This window comes from Epinephelus moara, chromosome 19 (assembly GCF_006386435.1).
Source record: "Epinephelus moara isolate mb chromosome 19, YSFRI_EMoa_1.0, whole genome shotgun sequence".
NCBI classification, from domain to species: domain Eukaryota; kingdom Metazoa; phylum Chordata; class Actinopteri; order Perciformes; family Serranidae; genus Epinephelus; species Epinephelus moara.
This window is the reverse complement of record NC_065524.1, coordinates 9505295-9526509: the sequence shown is the minus strand read 5'-3', so window position 1 is coordinate 9526509 and position 21215 is coordinate 9505295. Positions and strand designations below refer to the sequence as shown.

The window sequence follows — 21215 nt, the reverse complement described above, 5'->3', positions numbered from 1 at the left end:
GAGATACAACGAGAAAGAAACAGAGGCAAAGGGAGGAAAATGTGGTAGCAGTGAAATTTATAAGGTTATGTGTGTCTGTTCGGGTGATGCCACAAGTGCAAGTGAATGGCGGGCTTTCCATACTGTTCTCCTCTGTCATATGAAATCATTTGACATTGGTTTATATTGATTTTTATGAGATGTTCTTGCTTACTTATCTGTGCTGCCTCTGTAGAATGATCTTTTACTCTTTCCACTGTTCAGTGCTGGGACATCGGAGGAGGGAAAGTTGCAAAGCTGGAAAAGATGGGAATACAAAGATTAATATTGCATCTGATGGTCACCAACATCCACGTGATTGAGCATGAAACAGTGACATTCTTTTCACCCAAAGTTGATTTTTCTCACAATCACTGCTGCCTCTACTGGCCTTTGAAGGTTGTAGATGTCAGCTGCTTCTTTAATGTTTTTTCTTTCATTCATCTACGTATTTAATAAGCAGGACAGTATAACATACTGTTGCTCTATATACACTTTAGGAACCCAGACGATCACTTGTACTAAAACAAGGGCGTAACTTCTCACTGGATCTAGCCTGGATTTGAACCTGGGCAGGCTGCAGTGAAGGGACAGCATTTCTAGTTTGCTCAGTTAAACCTGCAATAATTTTTTTACCCCTTTTATTTCACTACCTGTTCAAGGCAGGAATATCATCGATTATGCCACTTTGCCGTGCTATATATAAGGTACAATCACAGAATGGGGGGCACGAAGTGGTGTCACCTTTAAGCCACCACAGGAGGTAGAAAGAACATCGAAACAATGTCTGTATTCAACAAGACAACCAGCAGGACGGGATCATGGGTAGGACGGGGGTGACGTTTTTTTTTGTTTTTTTCTAAAGATATTTTTTGGGGCATTTTGCCTTTTATCGATAGGACAGTCTAGCGTGAAAGGGGGAGAGAGAGGGGGAGTGACATGCAGCAAAGGGCCAAAGGCTGGAGTCGAACCTGGGCCGCTGTAGCAACAGCCTTGTATATGGGGCGCCTGCTCTATCCACTAAGCCACCGACGCTCCACGGGGGTGACATTTTGATGACGTATTATGTGTAACCCACCATGGGAGATTTAAAAAGTAGCTGTTGGCAGTTAGCGGCTAACTCAAGGAAGAAGAACAGTGGCTGTAAATGTCCGTAAATTGGGAAAACAATGAGATCCAGGAGCTCCTTAGTCTCCGAGCATAGGATGTCATCAGCCGTCATATAACAGAGATCGTAAATGGTTGTTATTGCTGTGTTATGCCATTGTTATTGTTTAGAAAGCGCTGCCAACGTGTATGTTTTATGTCACACTAAAGGCTGACGCTGTTGTGTTACATGTCACGCCTATCATGCCTCTTTTTATTCTGCGATGTTGGCATGCTGTCTACACACACGCTGGAGTGAAATGATGCCGCCGTCATTTGGTTCTGTGTAAAAATGCAAAGGCGTCATAAAGAAGGGACTTTGCAGAGGACCTATAGCGCGATCTCGCACTTGTTTTTGGCCAGTTGGGGTCAGCAGATACAAGTTGTAAAAACAAAACAGTGACATATCATCACAATTGATCACAGTTGATATGGTCAGCTTGTTGGCAAACAGTTAACTATTTACATATCCAACAGTTACAAAGCAACATTATTGGAGTCACATTTCTGGCCACCGAGTGAATCCAAGTTCGTTATTCACAGAGCATGCACCGGATGTTACTATGACGTCAGAAAGGAGTTGGACTCTTATGTTGGACAGACGTTAAATTTTGGTTAGAATGACATACGAATAACACATTGTCAGAACATCACCATTACGATGTTTTGCACATGTTGGTTAAAGTCTTGTGTCACGACTAAATATTGTTATTCTACGTAAAGATTACATTGGCATGAGTTGTTTAGTTTCTTAACAACACAACTTAAAAAACAACAAAATATCAATTTCATCTGTTCTCTGTATTGTCACAACCTTAATTCAACCAAATATCAATGTCTAGTGACTTTGGTGGCCAGCTGGTCACTCTCTTGTAGCTCTGTTTTTGGTCTCTACCCACTGCTTAGGGAAAGAGTCGGCTCTTTAGCTACTAAATGCTCCACCATAGTTCACCAGCTAGCTGCTAGCACGCAATGAGAGCTGTGAGAGTGTAATAGTAACGTTAACTTGCACACCTGTAAACCTGTTTGGTACCAGCTGCAAACATAAGTGTCCTCATTCATTAGCTCTGTTTGTGTTTGGTCACAAAACAAAGAAAAGGATCTGTAAGTTGTACTATTTTCACCCAAAGATTTGACCAATCAAAGTGATATCTGGCGAAGTAACAATGCTGTGTTACTTACAGCCCCACTTAATATGCAACCCTGGCCGGCATATAGCTTCGAATTTTAACATTTTGGAAAGAACACTCAACTTGGGAGGGGAAAAAAAGAGTGGAGTTTTATGTTTCTAATTTTTGTTTGAGCAAGAATGCATTTTGTGTTCATCCTGTGGGTTTTAAAAGGCTTTCACAAGCCCCAGGGGTCACACATTTTTCTCAACCAGTGGACCAACCATCAAATCCTTCAATTGTAGTCAATTTACCAAAAATTGAGGTACAGTGTTTTCCCATGACACCAGCAATTTTGACAGCTGTGGTGGAAATACACAAGGATTTGTGTTTACCTTTGTAAAGAGACACATTTAGGGCAGTTTAAGTTGTACAAATATATTATAAGTAACAGTAGAACTTGCAATGCTAAAACACTACCTGTATAACTGTACAAAGCTGCAGCATTTAGCTCTAGATGGAGGTGACAAAGGAGGTCATCCTTGTATGTCCTTTTCTTTGCATGTGTGTGTGTGTCGGTGTGTGTGTGTGTCGGTATGTGTGTGTGGTTGTGTATGGCTCTGTGTGTGTGTGTGGGTGTGTGGGTGTGACCTTTTTAAGATCCAGCCAAACTGCTAAACACACTCCCTCTGTGCCTGTCATTTACAGGTTGGCTATCGACATCTTACAGTCTGAGCTCGTGGGATTGACACGCACATGCCAGCATCATACACACGTGGGGTCTGCATCAGGACACACACGCAGGCAGGCGCACACACATACACACACAAACACACACACGCATAGAAGCCAGTCACTGAGAACCTATAGACAAAGGAGAAAGCCATCAGAATCAGTGGATGTAAACACTGCATTAGTCCCACAGCTCACATGTGGAACTGATTTCTGCTGAAATGCTTTCAAAGATTAGAATGCTAGTATATCCTCCTATTGTGTCTGATGGACATGGAATCAGGAGAAAAGCTCTTCTCTGCATCCACACATCTGCTTTTGGTCATTTTTCGGTTTGGAAAGGCATGCACCCAATTCAAATCAATAACTGTGTTCACCTCATCAAAGCCTGCTCAATATTATCTGCTGGCAAGCTCATGCAATCAAAAAATATGAGGACAGCTGATCCCTGCTGTGGCTACAGGCTACTGCATGTCCCCGTGTCAGAGCACAATGAAAATCACTGCTGCCATGTCCTCAGGCTTTAGTGTCTCCTTGCTTTGTTTTTAGCCCAGGTTAACGTTCCCCCCCTCGTGGTCAAAGTCTCTGCTTGCCAGCATCACCTTTCCATGGAAGTGATCGTGAAATGTACGCCCACATACGGCAGACTGTTAGAATAGCTTGAGGGGGTAATTTTGCCGGGGAAACCTCACATAAGCTCCTTATCACAACACATTAGGAAGAGAAGGGGAGGGGAGCGCTAGTGTCAGCTGTCCGGCCCTGTTGGAGAAGGCGAACCAGGCTTAATGTGACAGGTCAGTGAACAACACTAGCCAAAGGCTTGGGAGGGCGAATGGAGACATACGCTGCCTATATTTGCTCCTCAGAACCTCCAACTTATAAGTCTATGAGCTGTAACCCTTTTATGCCCGTTCAAGAGTTTTTGGGGGACTTTTTTTCTCATCCAAATCAAGGGTGTAAGAATATAAGGTCCCTTGAGGCAATGTTGTAATTTTAGGCTATATAAGTTAAACTAACTTGACTTTACAAAGCATGTCTTGTCCTGTGATTAAAGTGCTTAATTTTGCAAAGAATATCAAAGTGAATCTTGTTATAATAAATAGTGGCAAGGATAGTTGTTAAGCTTTTTTTTAAAGATATCATGCATGGGCACGTATATCAAAACATCCACGGTTATGTTTCCCTATGTGAGTCATAAAATGCATTGATACTTTAGGACAGTTCTACTTCTTCTATTTGTATGGTTTTATTGTATGGTTGCACTTGGATTTATCTCCCAGAAAACAAACAAACAATAAATAAATAAAAACATATGATTATATTTAACCCCAATATAATGATAATATTATAATGATATTACAGCTTGGCTTTTTGAGTGGGTTTTTGTGAGATTCCCAAAATAAGGACAGAGAAGAGGTTAACATGCTGCCTAAACCTAGCTGCAACTGTTCAACAACATTAACCATGTGTTACAATATGTTTTAGCTGAAGGTCACAATAGAGATGTTCAAGGGTACCCTGTGCATGGCCATACGATGCAGGGGGTAATGACAAAGCATTAGTATTTGACAACCTGGGAATGAGAACATGTTGAATAACACAATGGAGACACAAATTCAGGCTTCTCTGGTATGTGATGGGTATCAATGCAACACTACATGATATGGCCAGTGTTCTGGCTGCCAGGAAACATCATATCGAATATTTAGTAAATCTGGACTTCTTTCCACTCCCTCTAAGAAGACTTACCATGGTCATCAAACAAGCTGCATGAATTTCATTGTGTTTACTACTGTAAAGTTTGAAGAGGAGAATCAGGAATTTAGATGGTTATTTCAGAAAATTTGCACTTTTTTGGGGGGTTATTAATATGCTCTCAGCTCATAATTCAGTTATTTTTTCACAGAACTTGAATGAATTTTGTGCCCATTAATGCAAGAGGTTATCAACCAGTCGGAAAACGGACAGGAAGATTAGTTTTCCACTATGTTCTGTGGTGCTTGTGCATCAACTGGCCCAGTGAAAACACAAGAGAGGCTCTCTCTCTCTCTCTCTCTCTTTTGTATCCACACATCCGCTTTTGGTGGATTTTGGTTGGACAGGCGTGCAGGCAATGCAAATCAATAACTGATCTCTTATTCTACCCAGGATAGCCACTCTCTTATTTAGTCCACAGAGTCAAATCCATCTAACCCCTGAAAAAATCATTGTAATATTCATTGAATATTCCAACAGGTACTTATAATGCATCCGTGGATCTCAGTAGTGAGTATACAGTATAATAACCTCATTATCCCTGATGTGATTTCTCCTATAGCATCTCTATCAAATTTCTGTTGTAATCTGCACTGTAACTGTGTTAGTGATCTTTTTTTTTTTTCTTTTTCATTCTGGCATTACCTTAATGTTCGTAAAGTAACCACATAATACCATTATGAAAAAGTCATTAAATATAATTTAAGTAGATTTTCTCCTCAAATTTGCTCCAGGATTACTAGACTTCTTAGAGGGGACTGGGCAATCTGAAGCTCCCACACTGTCAATACTAAATGAAGCTAATTAACTGGAGTGCAATGGTTAGAATTATAATAAGGTGGCAGGCTTGGAGTTGCCAGGTCTTTGTAGGTATTGGGTGAAAGGAGGATTGAGCAATCCAGATTGAGACCTTTCCTCTGGACTTGAAACAATGTGAAGACTGAATAATAGATCTAAATTGACTCCTAAAAGACAAATGTATTCTGACTTTTTAGGAGAGCCTATTGCACTTTTGTTTCTTGGATTGGTATAGATGAGGTTTGATAAGACGCTTCAGCAGTTAAATATATGTGAGTAATGCAATCCAAACTACAATAGCCTTGTAGTTGTATGCCTCCATGAACAAGTGAAGTTGCAGTTTCAGTTTACATCCATATCAGTCCTGAGTCATATGTAGCCATGACGTTGAAAGGTCTTCAAATATGGATGCTGCTACAAAGAAGCTACAAATTCTCAAACATGGAAGCTTCACACACATCTTCAATCTGGCAGCACAGAAGATCTATGCAGTCAGTATTGTTTCAAGATGGTAACCCAAGATTAGTGTCACCAATGCCGTAGCTGACCAAATGACTTTCCCTCTGTTTCTGAGTTTCGAGTCATAATTAGGGTATGAATTCTTGAGTTATGGCCAAAAACATGTTTTGTGAGGTCACCGTGACCTTGACCCTTTATCATTGACTACCAAATACTAATCAGTTCATCCTCAAGTCTACGTGGACATTCATACCAAATTCAAGGAAATTCCCCCAAGGAAGAATCAGATTGATGCAAAGTCACAATGACCTTGAACACTGACCACTGAATTAAGGTCATTAGATGTCACAACCAAACATCAACCAAATGTTAGTGTCTAACAACTTTGGTGGCCAGCTGGGCACTCTCTTGTAGCTATGGTTTTTGTCTGTACCCACTACTGAGGGAAAGATCTGGCTCTTTAACTAATAAATGCTCCACCATGTTCGCCAGCTAGATGCTGACATACGATGAGAGCTGTGAGAGTGAACCACATGATCCTTTATCACAATCATGTTGTATTTGTTGCTAAAAGTTAACCAAATCTTAAAGTGGTGTCACATGTATGACTTGTTTTATAAAGCAGTGACACATCTATGTTGTTATTAAGTTTGGATTAAGTCTTGAAACAAGACTAAGGAGCCAACACAGAGTCTATACCAAAAACTAATCAGTTAATCCTTGAGTCCAAGTGAACATTTGTGCCAAATTTGAAGAAATTCTCTCAGGGTGTTCTTGAGCTATCGTGTTGGCGAGAATGGGACAGAAGGAGGGACAGGAAGACAGACAGGCAACCTGAAAATATATGGCATCCAGCCACGGCTATCGGCAGCCCAGAGGCATAAAAATATCACACACCATTGGATAGCTGTTGTTACAGGCCTTTGAGACATTGTATATGACATTGGGATCAAGAAATATCTCAACTTGAATCCCAACTTTCTGCATACAGAAACACCTAATTCTACCAATTCTATGGTTTCTCCTTGAATCTTGACTCTGTTTGGAGTGATCTGTCAGTCTGGTATTGATTAACCTGGTCTGTCAGGGGTCAGAGGTCGGTATGGAAGCCTCAAATAATGTATTTAAGTTTGTTTGACAATGATGCATCAAAACCAAACCTTCCCAGCTTGTCCAGGCACGAACAACACTGACATGTTACAGGCAAGCAGAAGGGCCTGTGTGTGTATATTTGTGTGGGTATGTAAATCTAGGACTCTGCTTCCATTTCACAGGTTCATATGGCCCTCTATAGCAGATATGGTAATGTGAGATTAAGGAAAACTGTCTGGGCAAGGATCCAAGATTATGTTGACATGATGTGGGCAGCATTTTAAGCTGAGAGTGTGACTAAGTAAAGCTGTTCCCTCCTTGAACAACTACTGTCAAGGTGCCCTTGAGCAAGATGTCAATCCCCTGCTGCTGTTCCAGTGGAGCTGCTTACTGCCCCAATAGACTACACAGAGACTGTGAGTGTGTTTAAAGGGTCAGTCAACCTAAATTACAAAAGAGCATATTTTCTCACTTTCCTCTAGCAATATCTGGTCATGAAGATAGATTTGTTTTCATTTGTCCAGGTTTTGAGATATCAGTGTCCACCCCAAATCAGTGGAGAATAGTAGAATTGTTTTGGTGGTTATCACGGCATTGGGTTTTTTTTTTTTTTTTCCAGAACTAAGGTCTCTGCTACTGTTGCTAACCCAGACTTCACCATGAGCAAATTGGAAATTCTTTCTCCTAGCCTAGTGGTTCCCAATTGGTGGGTCATGGGCCCATTCTGAATAGATCACAAGTGACTTATTTTGGAGTACTGTGAATTTAAGTGAACCTGCTTCTGACTTTTTGTAGTGCTTGTGTAAACAAGGAATGCACATAAATACTGCTTGTCAATATTAGAAATTACAAATGTAATTCGTATTGTACTGGTCTGACCCAGGTTACTGACCGAACACTAAGCTATCAGTGATGGCTGTCAGAATGTATAGTGATTTAACACTTAATATAACTGTAAATTCTGAGTTTGCTGTTGACTATTTCAGTGGAGGCCAGTCGCTGTCTCCCATAAAGAGAGGTCTCTCCACTGATGCAAGCAGGGCGCTCATTTGCAGCTGTGACTGGGAAGAGCCTCCTCCTGTAGCTGTTCTGGTTTTTGTGTGAACTTAAGTGTTTTCTTGCAACAAGTTTCATACTAAATCATTTTCATTCAAATTTTGAATGTTAAGAGGACATGAAGTTAACAGCAACCGTTACCTTCTTCCAGGCCTTTGATTCACCTGTCCCTGTCACACCACAGCTAACAGGAGAAAATCAGCTCCACTTCACTCAAAATAACTTCAGTCTCAGTATCACAAAAGATTTTCTTTTTCTGTCTCTCTGTTTTTGTTTGCTACATGTTTGCAGGTTGACACAATGCACCTTCCATAGTAATTATCCCTTTCTTATATGGTGGTCACTGGCGATCCATGGGCAGGGATAATTGGTGACCAGCAGGAGCTTTGATACGAGAATAATCTAAGAAAGTGTAGATGGTGGAACCTGCACATAAATAAAGATTATCTGTGCAGAAAGTTTGGCTTTTGTTTAACTTCTTTTACGAATTCCTAATTTACAAGATAACTTATCATCTACTCAAATGTGTATTTGTCAGAGAGTAAGGCAATAATCCATGCAAAAGTGTATCGTACATTTCCATAATTTTGCTGCATGTGTGTGCATTTGAATAGATTAGGATGTGTCATTCGTGTGCACTTTAACTGTAAGTTTGCTCTTCCATTTCTTCCCACAAATAATGCATTTTATGTCCAGAACAGAGAGGCTAATTGAGATGTAAGATTCACACTACAGAGCAGAAGATGGGAATGCATAATGAAACATGGAACTGGATCGTATGCTAAATATAATGACAGAGGTGAGGCTGCAGATCACATCGAATATGAGGCAAGCACCGTCTTCATCTGCTTGCCTCCCACACACGTACACATGCACGCATACAATACGCAGGTGCACATGTACGCTGAAACACACACCGAATGCAGGGCAGAAGTGCTCGCACGCAGTTTCACACACAGTAGAAAGAGCAAACGTACACAGTGTGAACGCACGCAGGACCAGGCGGAGGTTTTCTGTTGTTGAGTTCAGTCGCACACACGCAATCAAAAACACACACACAGACGCAAGCGCAGGTCAGAGAGTCCCGGTGGCGTAGAAACTGGCAGGCATCCTTCCACTGTGCTCCAACAATCCAGCAGGCTTTTCTTTACCACACTGCCAACATGCTTTCCCCTTCACACACACACACACACACACACACACACACACACACACACACACACACAGCCCATTGCTTTCTCCTCTCCAATCATCCATTATTCTAAGCCCTCACAGGCATTGGAGACAATGAGAAGTTGAATGGGAGAAAGTGAAGCTAATTTGTGGACATGTGCTTTGTTATTGTTTCAATAAAAATTCCCTATGAACATGACAATTACATAAGTACAACAAAGAGGCTTTTGGCGAAGCCTCAATCATCACTCCCATACAGCAGTCCCTTCAGATATTCTGTAATGGATCATTAGCTAGAATATCTCCAAATAAATCAAAAAGTTGTGTTTGATTCTTTTTGATCTCTGGCTGAAGAGAAGAACAATAGAAACTTCAAACTAAGTTGGTAGAAGTGGAAAGGCATCTTTGTATGTTGGCTAGCAGACAGCTTTTAGTCATACAATACAGTGATTAACAATGAGGACTGTCAGTTGAAACCATGTATACATTAAAGCTGGATGAATCAATATTTGTTTTAAAAATGGATCAAATGACTATATGTAATGTGAAATATGTTGCTTGAGTGATGAATCCACAGAGAATTACCACCCATGTCTGTAACTCCCTTGTGAGCTTCATAGCCCTTCGGCCATTTTTAACTCATTGTTGTCCTATTCCAGTCCAGCTTAAAAGCTCATACAAACGAATTGTGCACTGACCTCTTAGCAGAAAACAGACAGACAAGCAAATAAAGTGACATCAAATAAAATGAGAGTGATATAAATTTGTCACATGGCCAGAAACACAACTCCAAATGAATGCTAATGTTGCTCGGTGTCAGCTGGATATTTGTGTAAATTGTACAGGTGTAGAGAGGCATTATTATCTGTATCTGTTTTTGTGTCTGTATCTGCATCTGCATCTGTGTCTGTGTCTGTATCTGCATCTGTTTCTGTACCTGTGTCTGTATCTGTATCTGTATCTGCATCTATATCTGTGTCTGCATCTGTTTCTGTATCTGTGTCTGTATCTGTATCTGTGTCTGCATCTGCTTCTGTATCTGTGTCTGTTTCTCTATCTGTGTCTGCATCTGTATCTGTGTCTGCATCTGCTTCTGTATCTGTGTCTGTGTCTGTATCTGTGTCTGCATCTGTATCTGTGTCTGCATCTGCTTCTGCATCTGTGTCTGTGTCTGTATCTGCATCTGCATCTGTGTCTGTTTCTGTACCTGTGTCTGTATCTATATCTGCATCTATATCTGTGTCTGCATCTGTTTCTGTATCTGTGTCTGTGTCTGTATCTGTGTCTGGATCTGTATCTGTGTCTGCATCTGCTTCTGTATCTGTGTCTGCGTCTGTTTCTGTATCTGTTTCTGTATCTGCGTCTGCATCTGTTTCTGTATCTGCATCTGTGTCTGTGTCTGCATCTGTTTCTGTACCTGTGTCTGTATCTGTGTCTGCATCTGTTTCTGTATCTGTGTCTGTGTCTGTATCTGTGTCTGCATCTGTATCTGTGTCTGCATCTGCTTCTGTATCTGTGTCTGCATCTGCTTCTGTATCTGTGTCTGCGTCTGTTTCTGTATCTGCATCTGTATCTGTGTCTGCATCTGTTTCTGTATCTGCATATGTATCTGCATCTGTGTCTGCGTCTGTTTCTGTATTTGTATATATATATATATGTATCTGCATCTGTATCTGTACCTGCATCTGCATCTGTGTCTGTGTCTGTATCTGTATCTGTATCTGTATCTATATCTGTATCTGCATCTGTATCTGTATCTGTATCTGTGTCTGCGTCTGTTTCTGTATCTGCATCTGTATCTATATCTGTATCTGCATCTGCATCTGTGTCTGTGTCTGCGTCTGTTTCTGTATCTGTGTCTGCGTCTGTATCTGTATCTGCATGTGTCTGTGTCCGTTTCTGTATCTGTATCTGTATCTATATCTGTATCTGCATCTGTATCTGTGTCTGTGTCTGTGTCTGTGTCTGCGTCTGCATCTGTTTCTGTATCTGCATCTGTATCTATATCTGTCTGCATCTGTTTCTGTATCTGTGTCTGCGTCTGTTTCTGTATCTGCGTCTGTTTCTGTATCTGTTTCTGTATCTGTATCTGCGTCTGTTTCTGTATCTGTATCTGTATCGGTATCTGTGTCTGCGTCTGTTTCTGTATCTGTGCCTGTATCTGTATCTGTGTCTGCATCTGTATCTGTATCTGTGTCTGCATCTGTTTCTGTGTCTGCATCTGTTTCTGCATCTGTTTCTGTATCTGTGTCTGCATCTGTTTCTGTATCTGTGTCTGCATCTGTATTGGCAGTGGTATACAGCAGTTAGGACAGGCCCCAGTGCACTCTGTTGTGACGGGCCTTGTACCAGATTTTGTGTCAAAACAGCTACGGTATATTTTATAGTACTGTCACATGATCAAATACACACTTGTGGTTGGACAGCATCAACATACATATCACCAATCATCACTGCAAATCTGTATATGACAAAAATACCAAACAAAACAAGAAATTATTCATTAAATGGAGTATTGAAATTATTTATTGTTGATATAGTTTATGTACGATAAACACATCATTTTGTTATATATTTCTATTGACTATTTCACAAAAGAAAAAAGAAGCATTGACAGAGATGAGTTTGCCTTCACAAGGGCATATATAGAAGATAACAGCATTTGTGTTTCAACATGTGTTCTGTTTCTGAGGTGGCAATTTGAATAACTTGCAAGGGTCCGTTCTCTACTGTAGAGAGAGCGGGCCCTCCAACCTCTCTCTACCTGCGGCCTGTATATAGGTTGTATATATCGGCCGGTTTTTCAGGGCCCTGTTTATCAGCCTCTGTTCAGTAAATATATCTTTTTGCGTATCTGTATTTGGATAAAATGCTGGATGTGGGTGTGATTTTACCTGAAGTCATGTTGAATTGGCAAATGTATTTTCTAGCCTAATATCCGTTGGCAATGATATTGTTGTGCCTTTAAACCATCAGAAGTAATCATAAAATATATTTCCACATTCTCATACTGTATTTCTCATCTCTCTTTATAAATATTAATATTAAATAAATACATAAATAAATCAATATGCCTATGAAAATAAAAAGTATTGCTATGATCTAAAACCTAAAACAAATAAATAAACAACAAAATGAATGAAAATTAATATATAATTAAAAACAAATGTTTTTTTCTCAAGGAACTACTTTTTTTTTTCTTCTTTCAGGGCACTTTTATTTCCTAATGCCACATTTATTTCCCAGCTTGTTTTATTATTACTTTTAAAATCTGATGAAAAGGGTGTTAGGGGATGCTAAGTCACAATTTCAAGAAAGTCATCCAGAAATGATCAAATTTCAGCCTGCTGTGTGCTGACTCGGAGGCTCTCACAATGATACGAAATGTGATATAAAAAGTGAAGAAACAGACGTTAATCATGGCGTTTTTTTCCCTGAATAATAAGGAATTAAGTATCTGTTTCCATTGCATCATTTGTGTTTCCCAAATAAGGTTTTAAGATTCTGAAGTATTTGCTAACACATTTGTGTTGGCAAAAATCTTCATGAGATTCTCAACCTTTAAACCATCATAACTTTATGCAAGTTGCAAACTAAAGGCACGAGGAAGTGCAGAACAGAAGAACAGTGTGATTAAAGTTTACACACATCCACCCCATTCTTATCATCAATTTGACCCACATTCACCCGGACTGGGTCACTTTTAGCCTTCTTCACCCTCCCTCTCTCCCTCCACACACACACACACACACACACACACACACACACACACACACACACACACACACACACACACACACACNACACACCCTCTCCTCTCCCATGCTCTAAGATCCTGTTCATCAGCCTTTATTGTCCCAATCAAAGCCTAGCCTCCCTGACCGCCTTTAATATTCAACACTGCAAGATGGTACATGAGCCGTTTGTCTCAGTCTACATAACCCGCTAAAGGAGGACGTGTGTGTGTGTGTGTTTGTGCGCGTGTGTGTATGGGCATGCATGCTTCCACACAAAGTGGAGCTGGATAGCTGCGAGTTGCCCCTGACACCAAACTTAATTCTCCGAAGCGAGGCTGGGGATAAATATTTCAAGGTCATTCTGTTTGCTCTCTGTTGTCTTGTTCCGGGAGCGCTGACTATAATAGGAATATATGCATGCCTAACTAGGGGCTTTAGAACAGAATTACACCGCCTGCTGCTCACTCTCTGCCTATAGGCGCAGGCCAAAAGATGAAAGATGACTGACAAAGACGCTGCAGTGGACATATAGAACCATGTGTCTCCATCTGTACACTCTCAGGGAACAATAAACAGCAGTACTGTTATCCTGAGAGATGCTTTTATACTACAGTAACACCAAGTCTGCTTTAGATACTGCAGATGAAGGTTTAATGTTTGACAGGTCCTACCTGATTTCCAGTAAACAAATGGGGACTGCACACCAAAAGGGACTAAAATCTGAATTAATGCCCAATCATCAGTCACATCTTGTCCTGCATAGAGTTGTGTAATCAGGTGTAAAGCAAAAAGTGTGTGTCATAGGTAAAAAATATATTGATGTTAGAACTTCTAGATTCAGTTATGAGTAAAACAAATAGTTAATTTCAGTTGGCCATAAACAACAGAAAGGGATAAAAAGCTGAAAGAAGTAAATGGAAATGTGATTTTTTTCCCCCATCTTTACCAGCATAAATGTGTCAATCCTCAATGCCTCAGTATGCTTAAAAGGGGGTGCAAGCTCTGAAACCCCTCTTTAGGTGTTGGAATCAGGGTCACTGTGTCCAACAATTTTTTGAATTTTTTATAACCAACAATCTTACAAAAACGCCCACTTTATGCAACAAATGACCAAGTGTGTAAAGGTAAGAAGGGTAAGGCAGGGTGTGAACTTGTCTCTCAAACTCTTGTTTCTAATTTTTCACAAAACTAGGGAATGACACATAGTTCTTGGAGAAGGATCATCACACCAAGCTGACAGTTGGCCATCAGCAAAGCTGGGCCATCAGTGAGCGTCTGTCGCCCTTGTCTGAGCACTGTGTCCCGCACCCCTACCCTTTGTCGGCCCTCATTGCCTTTTTTGTTTTGGTTGATTCAACATGTTGAATCAACATCCACAAAGACTCTGATTTACAGTTCAGCTGAGCCCAATGAAGGGAAACAGAAGTGAGGAAAGTAAACAAAGAGCTAAAGTCAAGAGGGAGTGAGACCAGACTTGTTACAAAAGGTACGATTATTTTTCTTCGTCCATTGAGCTCCAGAATCATTAGATGATGGTTTCTGTTATTGCTCACCGGCACACAGTAATGCTCTGATCTTTCAACATTGTGTTGTCAATGTGCTAATTTGCTAACTAGTGTCAACAAGATGGTCTTCTGGTTTTCCTTTTTAAATGATGAATACAGACTACCACCATCTGCTGGTACTATATGGAGAGTTATCTCCTCTGTTGCAGGGGCAGAGCATGCACGCTGGTTGGTCGTTGATTGTCGTCTTTATGGTGCTTCTATGTGCAACTTTTTGGCTGACACAGGTGACTGAGGCAACACAACAGACGCCTTTAATTGGCGCTAATTTTTGAAGTCACACAGCCTAGTTTAATGCATACAGAGGCCCTTGTAGTTAAGCCCCTTTGACACTGGACTAAAACACTCACTAACACCAACTTACATTTGGCTTTTGTATGTAATAGGAAAGATTACAATTGGCATCCACAAATGATTCTGCAATGGTCATGGGTATTTAGCAGCTCATTTCGATCAGCTCTGATCTGCAGCTATGGAAACATGACATCCAGACAATCAAGCTAATTAAAATAATATATAATAAATAATATTTTCACTGGCCTCCATGCTGCTTTCTGCTGTTTACTAACCCTGTTTTCTGGTACAAGTCTGACACCAGTAAATTAAAAGAAAAAAAAAAAAAAACAGAGCGGCACACTTGTGCTCATTTAATGCACAGCAGTGTAAATAGCTCTGGTCTACTAGCAATGGGAAAGGAGTACAGTGCCAATTTTTAGCGGAATTCCCTATGTAAAAAGAAAAAAAAAATGCATGGTTGAACTAATTTAGGTTGAAAAGGGGTATTAGTGTACAGTCACACCAATACATTTGTGCCTAAATTTTCCTGTGCGATGATCGGTTAGGAATAGTCACATTCATTTCTTACGTAGGTGCCTTGGAAAGGAGCTCAATATCTTCTAAAAATGTCCTTGTGTATTCAAGGTATTCATTATGTCTTAAATTATTATGAGAGCTCTGGAGAAGGTCTGTATAGGGACCATAAAATTAGCTTGCTGAACTGCAAGAAGCTCCGCTTTTTTTCAATCTTTGTGCAATCAAACATCCATTCAGCCTAGTTAAGATTTATGTAAATGTCAGTTGAGCACAACTAAGAAATGAAACACCTCAAACTGTGTAAATGTCCAGCCAGTGTAGTTGATAACAGGTTGGGTTGTGGGTCTTTATGGTCAGATCTGCTGGAACTGATTTATTTGTGGGTAATGTGAGTTTTAAAGGTGTCAGGCAGGCACTGGTTTTTAAACCTGGACCCATGTAGTCATGTCAGTCTGTTTGTTTTTTCATAAATGAGTTTTATTTTATTTCACACATTTCTACTTTGATCAAATCCTTGTAACAGCAGCACATGAACTGCGAGAGCAACATTTTCAAGACAATAAAAGCAGTGCCAGGCTAAAACGCCGCCAGTGACTCATTCTGAAACAGCGTATGAATAAACACAGTCTAGAGCGGTGACTCCTCTAACAGCCAGGCCCATCCGCACACCAAGTAGCCTCATTTGCAGTGATTACAACTCTCCACCCCGCACCATCTCCCTTCTCCCCTTAAACAAAACTATTTCATCAATACATTTCCGGAAATGTTTTACATTTCCTTTTGAGGTTAGAGAAAGGCAAAAACGGGGTGAGAACGCTAACGAAGCGTGGTCAGAGTGCGAGCGGGGAGAGACTTTTCATCTTGGCGGGAGATGTAAAGTAATGAAGTTGACACCAGTGTCCACCCCATTAGGCTGGGCCTGCATGGACCATTACAGGCGGGGTGAGAGGACAGCCCAGAGCCAGAGGACCCCACGGAACACACACACACACACACACACACACACACACACACATGAAAGCAAGGAGGTTTACACACATGAAAGGAATGAGAATGTACAGTATATCCACACTTGGCGTTCTTTCCTAAGGGGTTTGTCTACACACACACTATGTGTTTGTGAATGTGTGTGTGCATTCCCCTCTGAATAGGAAACAGAGATAGTTACACAGTGCATCCCAACAGATTCTTTTTTACGTACATGTATAATCCCTGAGTGTGTCCTGTATCTGTGCATATGTACAGCTTCCCTGAGTGACTATGTATAGCAGCAGGAATGTCAATGCATATGAGCGTGTGTGTGTGTGTTGGAACGATACGGTGGCAGCCTCCGTTCTCCCGCTCAGCCTGTCAGGGAAATATAATTTGCGCCTTCAGTGCTTTTCACCTGGCTCATATGCAGCATGCAAATTTATTTCTCTAATAATCCGAGTGCGCAACGGCCCTCCTCCAGGATTAATGACAGCATTCCCGGGGCCTCGCCTCCACCCCGGACCGCCGGAATATTACCTCCATGCACCCCCCTCGCACACATACACACACACACACACACCCTGACATGGAAAAATTGTGTTAGTTCTACACAGAAAAACGCTGGGGTATTTGTCCTGCTAGACAATATAATGGGCTGGTGCATCATCAGATTGCAATGTCATTTCAAAAAACCTTGAATACAAATAATGGGGAGAAGGGGGGGACGCGGAGGATAGATGGTGCGTTTTCTAATCCAGTGGGCTAGTTATCCTTCATTTCAGGTAGAGTGGTGTCGCGGTGACACACACATACACACACATAGAAGAAAAACACACCGCTCCGTTATTCAAATGAAGTGTGCCGCATTGTGCAGAGCTTGCTGCTTTCCTGGGACACATCCCTTTCCTTCCCCTCTTCCACCGTTAATTAATCTTAGAGATCTTTTTTAGCATCCCTCCCTCTCTCTCAACCCTCCCCAGCCCTGGCTTTTTCTAAGCAAACAGTATGAAATATGGATACGGGAGAAGTATTAATTATAACCCCATGTGTGGGTGTAGATCTGTGTGCGTGTGTTAGGAAGAGGGAGAAAGAGAGAGGCGATAGAGAGAGAGAGAGGAGGAAACAATGTGCCAGCACCACCACCCACCGCCTGGATCTGTCACAAGAGGCTGGGAAGAGAAGGAGGAAGAAACAGAGAGAGGAGGGAGAGATGTACCGAGACAGTGTGAAAGAGGAAGGCGAAGAAGAGAGAGAGAGAGAGAGTGTGTGTGTGTGTGTGTGTGTGTGTGTCCTTCTATTAGTGTGTTTAAGTGCCACCCCAGCCTGTGTAGCCCTTCACCTGCGAACAGAGAGCGCCTCCATCACAGGTGAGGCCATACAAAGCCTCGGTCGAGCCTGTCAGCCGCTGCCATCCAGCACAAAGCGGGTTAACTTCAGCGGTGGCTCTGCACCCTGACAGGCCGCGACTGCTGGTCACTTATCTTTTTAATTAGCTTTTCACTCCTCCTCAGCCTCCCTGCACTCCCCTTCCCTCTCAGCCTTCCCTCTTTCTTCCGCTGTCACTAATTCTGAGAGGATTTCCGTGAAAAAAAAAAATTTGCTTATGCACACTCATCTCCTTACATTGTGATGAAACTTTCCATCATATACCAGGGTGACAATAAAAAAATAAAGTACATGTGCGGGATCTGATTCAGTTACTTAACATTTTATACCCTACCCGGGTAGAGGGCCTCCTAAACACGATATAACAATTTTATCAAGTGCATCATCTCCATCATAACCCTCAGGGCTTTAGATTACACAAAGTCTCAAGACAGTACTCTGTACAGGTGTCCTTACTTGCAAGTGTCTATGTCCAGAACATTTGTGCCTCCAAAAAAAGGGGAAAAGTGATAATTTAATTATCCAAATTAAATGAATTATCATCTAAATTTACTTCCCCCTTTTTCTGGGTTGCAGTGGCCAATTCTCCCTGCACTGGTGTCCTTTCTAGTGAGGGTGTAGAAGGATGACAGTGACGGTTCAGTGATAAAAACATGATCCCTCACTGGCTTCCCACAAAGCAGGAAACACCACTGCTAGGGACTGAATCTGGGTCTTGCATAACTGATTTAACTGTGCATTTACTTCATGCTAAATTTGGACATTGGATTTTACCTTCTACAGACCTAATTTTTGCAACCCCAAATGCCGGGCAAGAACATTGATATTGGACATTTTTTGTCCATTGCTTGCTTCTTCACTTTCTGCAGTATCTGTGTATGGCATCTACTGTGAGTTAAGGGAACAACTGTGTTTATAAATAAAATACAGCTAACATATAGTCAGGGTTATGCAACAAAAATACTTGGTTAAGGTTTGGTTATTAAAAACACAAATTTTAACTGTACATGTGTGATAGGTCACAAACTCCCAGCTCATTCACCAGAGGGAAATTTTGGCCTTGTATATTTCTGAAAACCACCGATAGCTTACATTTGCATGTTTCATACCAACATTTCTAAAGTGGCATAATGTGCAAGCTGACTTTGACTTTGTCATCGGGAGGTGGAAGGGGCAGTAGACGGCATTACCTTGGCCTGCCAAGTGGCAGATCACTGCAGACCACCGTTCCAGACCAACAAATAACACAACTGATTATGTCTCATCACCTTTCTGTTTTTTAGATGCCAAACCAGGGTGATTTTTAACAACTCTTCGCTGTTTTCCAGCCGCTTTTTAGGCACCAAATGTGTGGAATTTCTTAGCGATCTGATCTTGTCACAAAGAGCAGTTGTTCTTTGCTGACACATTGCTGCGTTTCCAGGTACTGCGCCCCCCGATATGAGTATTTTATGCAAAAACATCATCTTTACCCAACCATACCCAAGTGGTTTAACTACAGCATTGTTGAAATGTAACATTTTAACGCACCAGTTAATAACGTGCAGATGTAACATATCCATGGTTTGCAGAAACATACAATGCCAACATTTTTTTTCTTGCAGTTGGGTTGCAAACTCCAGTCTCTTGCATGAAAGTAAAATTTAATGCCTATCCACCACCCCAGCTTCCACACCTTTACACTATGCCTACTGCACATATAGGACACATTACTTCCTGCATTTGCACTGAATGACTTTATTCAGCCATGGGTTATCCTGTTAGATGGCACAATCTAAGTGTTATTATTAGCTGTTAGAAGAGGAGAAAGAGAGTTTGATTTGATAGAACAGACAAAAAGGAGGGCTTGTTTAATATTACGTGAGATTTTATTGGTTAAACTTTTTAGTTGCACTCATTACTACAGCATGAGGTAACCTTAAGATGCTGTGTTTCCCATGAAGCAACAGTTTTCTTAAAGTTCAAGTGCCCATTTAACAGGATCTTTAAAGACAGACAACGAGGACTGATTTCCTGTTTTTATTGAAAGGCCAGCAGCAGCTCAACACATCAGTAAATCATTACATCAGTGAGTCTAGCTGTTAAGTCACACAGCTTCTCTGTTTGCTGTTTATTTTGGATCACCTTAATTCTCATTTTATCTGTCTGCATTTTAAATCACTCTTTCAAGTCCATTACACATATAAACAATGCACCAAGCCAGAAATGACAAATCATGGTAACAAATCAAATGTTTTATTTTTTTTTGCAAATACTCAACTGTGACATTAAATGATTCATCTAGAATAAATGTTCACAATCATGTCCTAATATAATATTGCAAGGCCATGTGTATGCACTGGCCTTTACTCTTCTTTATTATTGCAGAATTGACCGAAGGTACTTTCATTGAATGCCCCCCTCTTTGTATTCTCTGTGTGTGTGCATGGCTTTGTGTGTGTGCCTTTATTCTCACAAACACACACATACTCTGAATGGAGAGTAGTGAATGAATGTGGTTTTGTGCTGGTGCAGACCCTTGCGAGGTTACTAGGACCAAAGATAAGGCCAGCCAATTGATGCGTCCAGTAGACACACAGCAACATTAACGTTTATTTAAAGTTGGTTTTTGGCCACCAAACAAGTTTAGAATTGCCTCTTTTTTACATTCTGATTTGGCCTCCACTGACTTTTCAGAAAATTACTGTTTCTTTTGCTGCTAAATGCTCCACTATGTTCACCATTAACTGTGTCTGTCTGCTGTTTGGTGCTGGACAGGTATTGTACAGTGGGTTTAAGTTTTACTGAAAATAGCTGCCTGCTGCTAAAGGGGGAAAGGTTCAGAACGGTGAGACATTAACACTACACATTTAACCCATTGTTAATATAATGATAATATATTAGCAATATAATATTTGTAACTGCAGCTTTAACCCAATTTAGTCCAGTTTAAAAAAACAAAACAAAACAATGTAATTATCTGCTATTAGATATCTCTCAGTCAAAACAATAAGAAAACACCAAGCAATGCTGTTATTGCAGCTAATTTCTCCCAGTCACAGACCCTTAAGTGAAAAACACTGAAAAAATCAGTCTCCTGTTAAATATTATTGTTTCTCCGTTGCTCGTTGGCTCATTGTGGAGGGACTGCTAGTTTATCTCCTGTTAATGTGTGCTTACTTTTATTTTCTGAACTTAAAATCCAGATGTTCAGGAGGCCTTAAAGGGAGCCGAATTATTTGAAGAGGTCTCCTCATTTCTAAAGCAAAAGGACCCGCTGATTTAAATCAGTAAAAACACTGAATAAAGCAGTGTTATGCTAGAAATGAGTGTTTCTCAGATGCTGTTTGGCTCATTGCGGAGGGGCTGCTAGCCCAGCTCCTGCTAAAGTGTGCTCAGCTTTATTCTCTGATAATTTAAGATCC

At 40.9% G+C, this 21215-nt stretch overlaps 1 long non-coding RNA gene across 1 annotated transcript in view; it reads right to left on the bottom strand.

The window, feature by feature from the left end:
• Positions 1–21215, bottom strand: part of LOC126406598 (uncharacterized) — a 298656-nt gene that overhangs the window by 54104 nt on the left and 223337 nt on the right. The window contains exon 5 of the long non-coding RNA XR_007571725.1: positions 194–276. This is a non-coding gene — a long non-coding RNA (uncharacterized LOC126406598). The remainder of the gene's footprint in view (positions 1–193; positions 277–21215) is intronic.